Source organism: Rhinoderma darwinii, chromosome 12 (genome assembly GCF_050947455.1).
Source record: "Rhinoderma darwinii isolate aRhiDar2 chromosome 12, aRhiDar2.hap1, whole genome shotgun sequence".
In the NCBI taxonomy this organism is placed as follows: domain Eukaryota; kingdom Metazoa; phylum Chordata; class Amphibia; order Anura; family Rhinodermatidae; genus Rhinoderma; species Rhinoderma darwinii.
Genome location: NC_134698.1, coordinates 8,974,059 through 8,982,118, shown reverse-complemented (window position 1 = coordinate 8,982,118; position 8,060 = coordinate 8,974,059).

Here is an 8,060-nt window from a genome sequence, read left to right as displayed (position 1 = left end):
CAAAATTCTTTTTTCTATATTCGCACCGATCAGTTGCTGCGACTGCCTCCGGGCACCGGATGGTCATGCCGATGGCTCCAGTCACAGAATAGCGGCTGAGCTGCAGTTCGGCAGCACGGCCGCTATGAAGTGTACGGAGCCAATGGCTTCCGGCTCCATACACCGCATACTGTGCAATAAAATCCTGCGCCCGCAGGCAGCCGGAGCAGCTGATCGTTGCGGGGTCCGGGTGTCTGACCCGCACCCGCACCGATCATATACTGATGGTCATCAGTTCACCCCTTTTAAGGCCTTTCCAGGCCTGGTCATTAAGGGGTTAATATGCGTCAATCGCCGTATACCCAGTGTATACCGATGATGATAATACAACCAGAATAAACAATAGTTAAAGGGGTATTCCGACCCATGACATTTATGGCATAGTCACAGGATAGGACCTAAACCTCTCGGAGGTTGGCGTTCCACCAACTGGCCCCCCACCAATTGGGAGAACGGGTCTAGATTTCACAAGTCAAGGTGGTGACCATAAATAGAAGTTGAGGACAGGGACAGCTGTCTACATTTATACATGGCTTCCTCCATTTGAAGTCCTCCATTTTTTTAAATAAAAGATCATAAGGGATATAGGACTTGGTCCTTACTAGGGTTTAGTCGGCTATCGTATGGGAATATATAGGAGCAGCAACCATCATGAACAGTATATATAGCTATAGCATTGCAAATGATCCTCTACATTCCCATCACTGCTAATCTTGTGTATGTCCCTTTAAGAACCAGTGGAAGGCGGCACAGATCGAGGGCCCATTGCCCCTGGTATGGCCAGCTTTACTGTATTGTGATGATACCTGTTCTTTAGTCTGTTTTACTTCCAAACCTTCCCACATTTGTTCAATTAGCAGCAGCTTGGGGGGTGAGTGGAGCAGAATTCTGTGGTTTTCCTACCTATAGGTAGAAAGATTATTCGGAATAGATATTTTTAGACCGTGAGTTATACATTGACTGAAAACAAGTAAAGTTATCTCCACGGTGAATAAAGTTTTTTTTTTTATTGTTTTTGTTCCAAGAGTGGGAGCGTGGGGTCCCGTGTGTACGTAAATACTGTGAGATGAAAGGACATTGTTAGTACAAGACTAAAAAAAATAGAATGATTCTTCTGCCGGAGTTCAGGATGGAAAGTTCATGTTTGGAAACTGATGGGGGATCTGCGGAAGAAAAAAAAAATTTCACTTTTTTTTTTAACTAAACGGCCATTGTTGTTTTTTAGCAATTTTTATTCCTTCATAATGGATCTGATGCATTGGAGGTGATATTCTGTTATATTGCCATATAAACTGTAAACTAAATCCCCACCCCCTCACAAATAGGGTCCCAACCAAAATCGTACCAATATGAGGGAGTGAAAGATATAGACTTGTTGCTAGTGACGTGCTGCCTGACCTGGCGTCACTTCTATAGCGATTGATGTTTAAAGGTGTTCTCCGCTTGACCATAAGCTATTCACGAAGTGCTCCCCTGCTGGGACCACTAGTGATCAGCTGTGATCTGTAGGGAAACCTGGCAGTAAGTTTTCAATTTCCCTACAGCGCCTCCACAGGGGAAATTAAGTATTACACAGTGCATATTTATATCAACTGTTTGTCTATATAATGCTGGACAGGACGGGTCCTCCAGAGTGAGCGTGACTCTATCCGTTTTCCACTCTGGCCAAGAGATGAGGATCCTGAACAGAGGACCCCCCTAATAACTCAGAATTCTGTAATAGGACATATGAAAATGGGATTTGTAAACTGGACACCCCCCTCTAAGGGGTTTGGGGGGGGGGGGGTCAGTGATCATATAGATTAACGCTTAGATCTGCTATTGCTTTCTAATCGGTGGGGGTCCAACCTCTGTAACCCCTGACGATCCTGAGAATGAAGGGGCGCAGCACTGTTGTAGCACTGCAGCACCTTCACTGATTTTTTTTTTTCCTGCCCATCGGTGCTTCTGGTCACCCGCTGTGCAGGGAGCTACAACACGGTTTATGGGGCCATGCTGCAGCTCTCTGCACTGCCGGTTGCCGGGATAAATGCAGCGCAGGAAAACTTTGGCTGGAACATGTCACCAAAGCAGCGCCGTAACCCCTTCATTTCAGGTCCAGATTGGAAAGTTATGAGATGAGAAAGTTATGAGATGAGAAAACCCAATACAGAAAGGCAGGAGAGACACAGATTTTGTGTCTCCTGCTCTGTGTGGCTTTTAAACCTCAGTATAAAACACAGTGAAAAATATCCAAAACTAAAATCCAAAAAGATTTCAATGCAACTACCAGAAAGAGTCTTTGGGGATTTCCTAGCGTTAATATTGATTAGGTGCAGGGACACTTTAAAATACTGCAGTAAATGACGCGACTGTGCTGTAAAGTAATCGAGTTTGAGATTTGGTTCCTGGGTCCGGTGACTACACAAGCCTCCGTGCGCTCCTTGCATCATCCCCTTTCAGAAATGTCACTTGTATGACTGAGCTCCAGGAAGGCTTGACATATTGAGCTTGCTGGCTTCCCCTACATCTGTTTCAATCTTTTTTTAGACCCCTCTGGTCTCTCCCCCTTCCCTCTCTCACACACCCTATACTGTACTTCTTCCATCCTGCAAGTAACATATGCACTGAGCCGGGAGCACTGAGGAGGCCAAACACAGTTGTTCAAGCAAAGAGCAGGTGCCAATGTCCACTGATTTATCTCCCCTCTGGTATCTCCGGAGCCCTGCTGAGACTAACTGCACCCACCCTCTAAAAAAAAAAAAAAAGGTGGTCCTAGATGAGGGTACAGAGCTGGGAGAAGTGCAGCGGGCTCACTTGGTATCATTCTACTTGTAGAGTACTGGGGGACGAGCTTATTTTGGGTGACCGGATGCAGATTTAATACGTTCCATTTATCGCCACCTGTAGCAAGAGTGCGGCTACATGACTCAAGGACAAGTCAAGTGTCGTGGGCTAGTGAAGCCTACAGCCAAATTGCAGTGTGTCAGGTAAGTGACGTTTGCATGTCGGCATAGTCAACTGTCCAGCGGTAAATATCTTTTTTTAAATGTGTCCTTTTAAATACCCCAAGAAATTTTTTTTTTTTATATTCTATTTTATTTTGTATTCCATTCATGTTCTTATGCAAAAAAAACGGGGCACACCAATAAAAAAATACGTATTTTTTTGTTTTTGTTTTGTGTATATATAGATTTTTTATTTTTGGTTTTAGATATATTTTTTTATTTTATTGTTTCGTTTTCATATATATTTTGTGAGATTTTTTTGCTTTTATATATTTTTAGCTTTTTTTTTGTCTTTAAAATTACAAAATGTTACGTGTATACGACTGAAACGTTATAAGTAATTTCAATATTTGTTTTTATTTGTTTTTTATTAACACTATAAAAATCGAATCAGATTTATTCGAACCAGGTCTAAATAAAAAAAAATAATATATATATCATTTTTTATTTTTGAAAAGCTGGAAAAAAGCCACGGGTCTATCAAGTCCAACCTATAAATGTCCCATAACTAAAGCTTTAGTATTTCTAACTCTTCAGGAATTTTCATATATATTATGTATTTAACTCTGATTCATTGACACATATCTAAAATATAATAAAGAAAAAAAAAAACTGACAATATTTGTAAAAAAAAAATAAAAAAAAATGTTTTGAGGTTATTTCTGAGAATACTTATATCTTATTTTTATTTTATTTTTTTGGGCAAATTCAGTACTAATTTGCCCCATTTGGGCCAGGTTCACACACACCGTTTTGATGCAGTTTTTGGCTCCGGTTTTTTTTTTTAGCCAAACACATGGGTGGATACAAAAGTAAGGGGATTCATCAGTCTTTTCTTTATACCTTTCGTTCCTTTTTGGATCCACTTTTGGCTTTGGCTCAAAAAATTTAGCCAAAAACTGCACCAAACCTGTGTGTGTGATCCCGGCCTTATGAATATTCTACAGATTGTGACATGGAATGTTGCACTTTTATTGACATTTTAAGCTGTTGGTGTCAAGCCTGATACAATTATGAATTTCTTTACAAAATGTTAATAAAATAGAAAAAAAAAAATACAGATTTTTTTTTTGGGGGGTAAATCTGTAACCAGCCTGCTGAGTGTTGTAGTTCTCCAGCAGCCACTGTAGGCAGGTTAGCTGCTTGGATTCTAGTATTTCCTCCGTTTCAGCCCAAACTTGTTATCTGTGGGACTTTTTAAGTGAAGCCCAGCTCTGATGTCAGTGGCACATGCGACAGGGTGGTCTACGCCAGCTGCCCACGAAACAGCCAAGCTGTGAATTTTCCCCTCACACCAGGGACTTTGTTCTTCTCCCTATTTGTACAAGAGCTTCCACCAAAACAGCTGTGACCATAAGGGCACATTCTACCCCTAGGGGGCATTTACCCCAAATTGCAGATATTTCTTAGTTATATCTCTTTCTGGGACCGATGTGGCTGCCGTAACCCGGATTTTTCCGTAACTCATCTAAAATGCCATTGACACCCGGGAAAGTTGGACGATAATAATGAATGGTCTGTTAGTTATGACTCTGCTTTCCCCAAAAAATTCGGAAACCGCTTCACGGACTTGTAGTTAAGGGTGATTTTTGTAATTTTTTTTTGGGGGTAAATGCCCTTTGGGTCTTTATATGATTGGACATGTTTATTTATAATATTTTTGGAGTCCTGACGTTCAGGGTGACACAAGAGCGGCGCGGTAACATTGCAGGAATTTGCCTTTGACAGATCAGTCCTCTGGAGGGTGACCACTAGTCATTATGGGAGAGGTGACACATGAATCACACTGAGCTGCAAACCCTGGTGCCCACAATATGGCACTTAGTTGTAAAGAGGATGACGATCTGTGGATGCAATGGAAGGAGACACCTGGTGTCATAAAATTCCCTTAGTCCAGCGTCCACGGGGGCAGTTTTTCACTGGACTTGTTGATTTTCCACACACAAAATTCAGTTGAAGGATGTGTATGAGATTAGAATATATATATATTTTTATTTTTTTACAGAAATAGCGCCACTCTTGTTCACTGGTCGTGTTTGGTATTGCAGCTCAGTCTCATTCATTTGAATGCTAGTTCTGTTGTCGTGTCCCAACTCGCTGCCATGTAAATGGTACTATAACCTATTATCTTGGCAATGCGTGGGAAAACCAATCTGACTGTACAAAAAAAATATAAAAATCTGTAATTGACTTGAAAAATTATTAAATATTTGGGTGTGAACTATTAAAATCTTGGTGTCTATGGCTAATTTTAGTGAGAACCGGCCAGCTTATGACTGAATCAATATTATCTTGAAAAGGAGACCATAGATACAAGTATAAGGTCAAAAACCGTGAAAGAGTAGGGTCCCAGCAGCACAGAGTATTTCAGGAGAGGAGTATTTATTTAAATGTTGTTAGTGAGGACAGGGTTACACATGACGGGCACTGACAGGATGTAAAGAGGAAGGAAGACAATGAAGAGGTTACAGACACTGAATGGAGCAGGTGTCACAGCAGCACAGAGTATTTAGGAAGAAGCGCGTAATAATCTTTCAAGGGGCAGTGATTTGACCTCTTATGATTATGGTAGTATGGACAGGACTGCATCTACGGAAGGGGAACAGAGACTAGTGGGAGGTGAAATACTGATAGGGGAAGGAGCACGGTATCTCAGCAGCACAGAGTATGTCAGGAGTGACATATAGAAGGATAGTAAAAAAAATAAAAGAAATCCTGGATTCGGTTCAGCATTCAGATTCATCACTGTCCTTGTAGAAGTGATCAGATTTCTGTGAGCAGCATAATTAACCTTTCACTGAGTGCAGGAACTGGTGTGAGTCATTAGTGAGGGGTAAGACAGTGATTAGTCAGACATGAATGTCGCCCCCACGTGTCCAGTCAGTGAATAACAAGCACCTCACACATGTGGACAGTGAGTACTGTACTACCCACAGGTACCCCTCGGAACAGTCACCAATTAGGTGGGGAAATGCTGCCCCCAGTATAGAGGACTGCAGGGACACCCCAACAGTTGAGTAAGTGCCCAATACATTCTGGTCACTTCCAACCAATTAAAATCTCTTCCATCCTTTGGACGACCAGAACCAGAACTACTTTCCCCAGTCAGTCTCCACTCTGGTTAATAAAGGGGGAGATCTGAGCAGGGAACCCGCTATATTGCGTCCCTAAACCCTAATAGGACATATGGAAAGGGGTTGTCAAAAAGTGGACAATCCCTTTAAGAAGTCTTCTCTGTAGCTCTTATGAGGCTGTGGCTTATAGGGGGTCCCAGCTCAGGTCAGCCTCATCCACCTTCTGGCTGTGCAGGTCCTCCTCAATACAGGCACCTCTAACATCATCATACAAGACCCCATATTAAATAACATTGTATAAACATATGCACTATTGTTCTCTCCTATCAGCCAAGTCGTAGAAGAGGCTGGCCTCAGGGTCTTTTTTTTTTCCTCTCAAAAGTGTTGTCTACTTTGGACACTCTCTTTTTTATCAGATGAGTCCCTCAACGTTAAAGTGATCACAGAAAGTCCCGCTGCTGAGATCCCCAGCGATCGGCTGTAATCTTGTCGGAAAATCAGGCAACAAGTGTTCAATTTCCCTGCAGTGCCACCACAGGTGAAATGAGGTGTTACATATTTCCCATTGAAATCAATTGGCTGTCCATGGAGGCGCTGGGTCCTCCTGAGTGAGAGACGCTCTTTGTATCTGCTCTGGTTATTTACCTCCTTTATAACTCAGAAAGTGGGGGTTAATTTTCCAAACACCCCCCCCCCCCCAAGTTTAATATAAAATATATAATATAGATTCATGAAACTTGAGTTGGAAGAAGCCTCGGCCTCCCGGATGCATCTGCAGCTGATCAATATTCACAAAGTTGTAATACGCTGCGCCATGACCGTACGCTGCTTGATATCACTGCGCCGTATTAATATGGGACTTGGCCTCAATATCCCAACCTGCTCAACAGCTGCGAGCGGCCCTACGACCAGCAGATTAGTGATGCATTTCATAGCCTGTTCCCCAGAGCTCAACTTGACATATCCAAGATGGCCGCTCCCCCCGCTCCTCAGCACCTGGCTGGAGTCCGCACATGGGAGAGCGTTGGCCTATGTTATATGTGCGTGTCTATGCACCAAATAATAATAAATCAAATCAATCATCGGTCAGATGCGCTCCATCCCCCGACACCTCGTCGCTGTATTTACATGTGTGCGCCATTAACAGGCAACACGTGAGGAACATCATTTCTTTTTTACAATTCCCACCGGACAGAACGGACTAATAAATGCGCCATATACGGTCTGAACTATTATATGTGCGCTAATAAAACGTCATGGCGCTACACGTCCCGCCAAATATCTCGCCTTCCATTAAGACGTTCATGACAATGACATCACCTGCTTATATGGCGCTGTGTTACCATTCATGATCTGGAAAAGATGGGTGACAAGTCGTGAGGGAGCTGTAATAGGAGCTCTTTTGATTGTCACCCAGCTTTCCCAGAATCCTGAATGACAAACATGCCTAGTAAGGCTGAGATATGTCACCGACTTATGTATTTCTGTATAACAAGACCGATTTGTTGTTCAGGAGTCTTAAAAAGCTGAGTGTCAAACCATGGTAGCCGTATTTGTTGACATCCAGCTTTCCTAGACTCCCGAATGGCAAATATACATAGCAAGGCAGAGACACATCCCCTGCATATGTACTGCTGCATAACAATACAGATTTAATATTCAGGAGTCTTGAAAAGCTGGGTGGCCAATCCATATTAATTGTCACCCAGCTTTCCTAGACTCCCAAATAGCAAACTTACCTAGCAAGGTAGGGACACATCCGCTGCATATGTATTGCTGTGTAACAATACAGATTTGCCATTCAGGAGTCTTGAAAAGCTGGGTGGCCAATCCGTATAGGTTGTCTACCAGCTTTCCTAGACTCCTAAATGGTAAATATGCCACCTTATGTTTTGCTACATAATAATAATGCAGATTTGTCATGCAGGAGTCTGGAAAAGCTGTGTGACTACCCCTATTA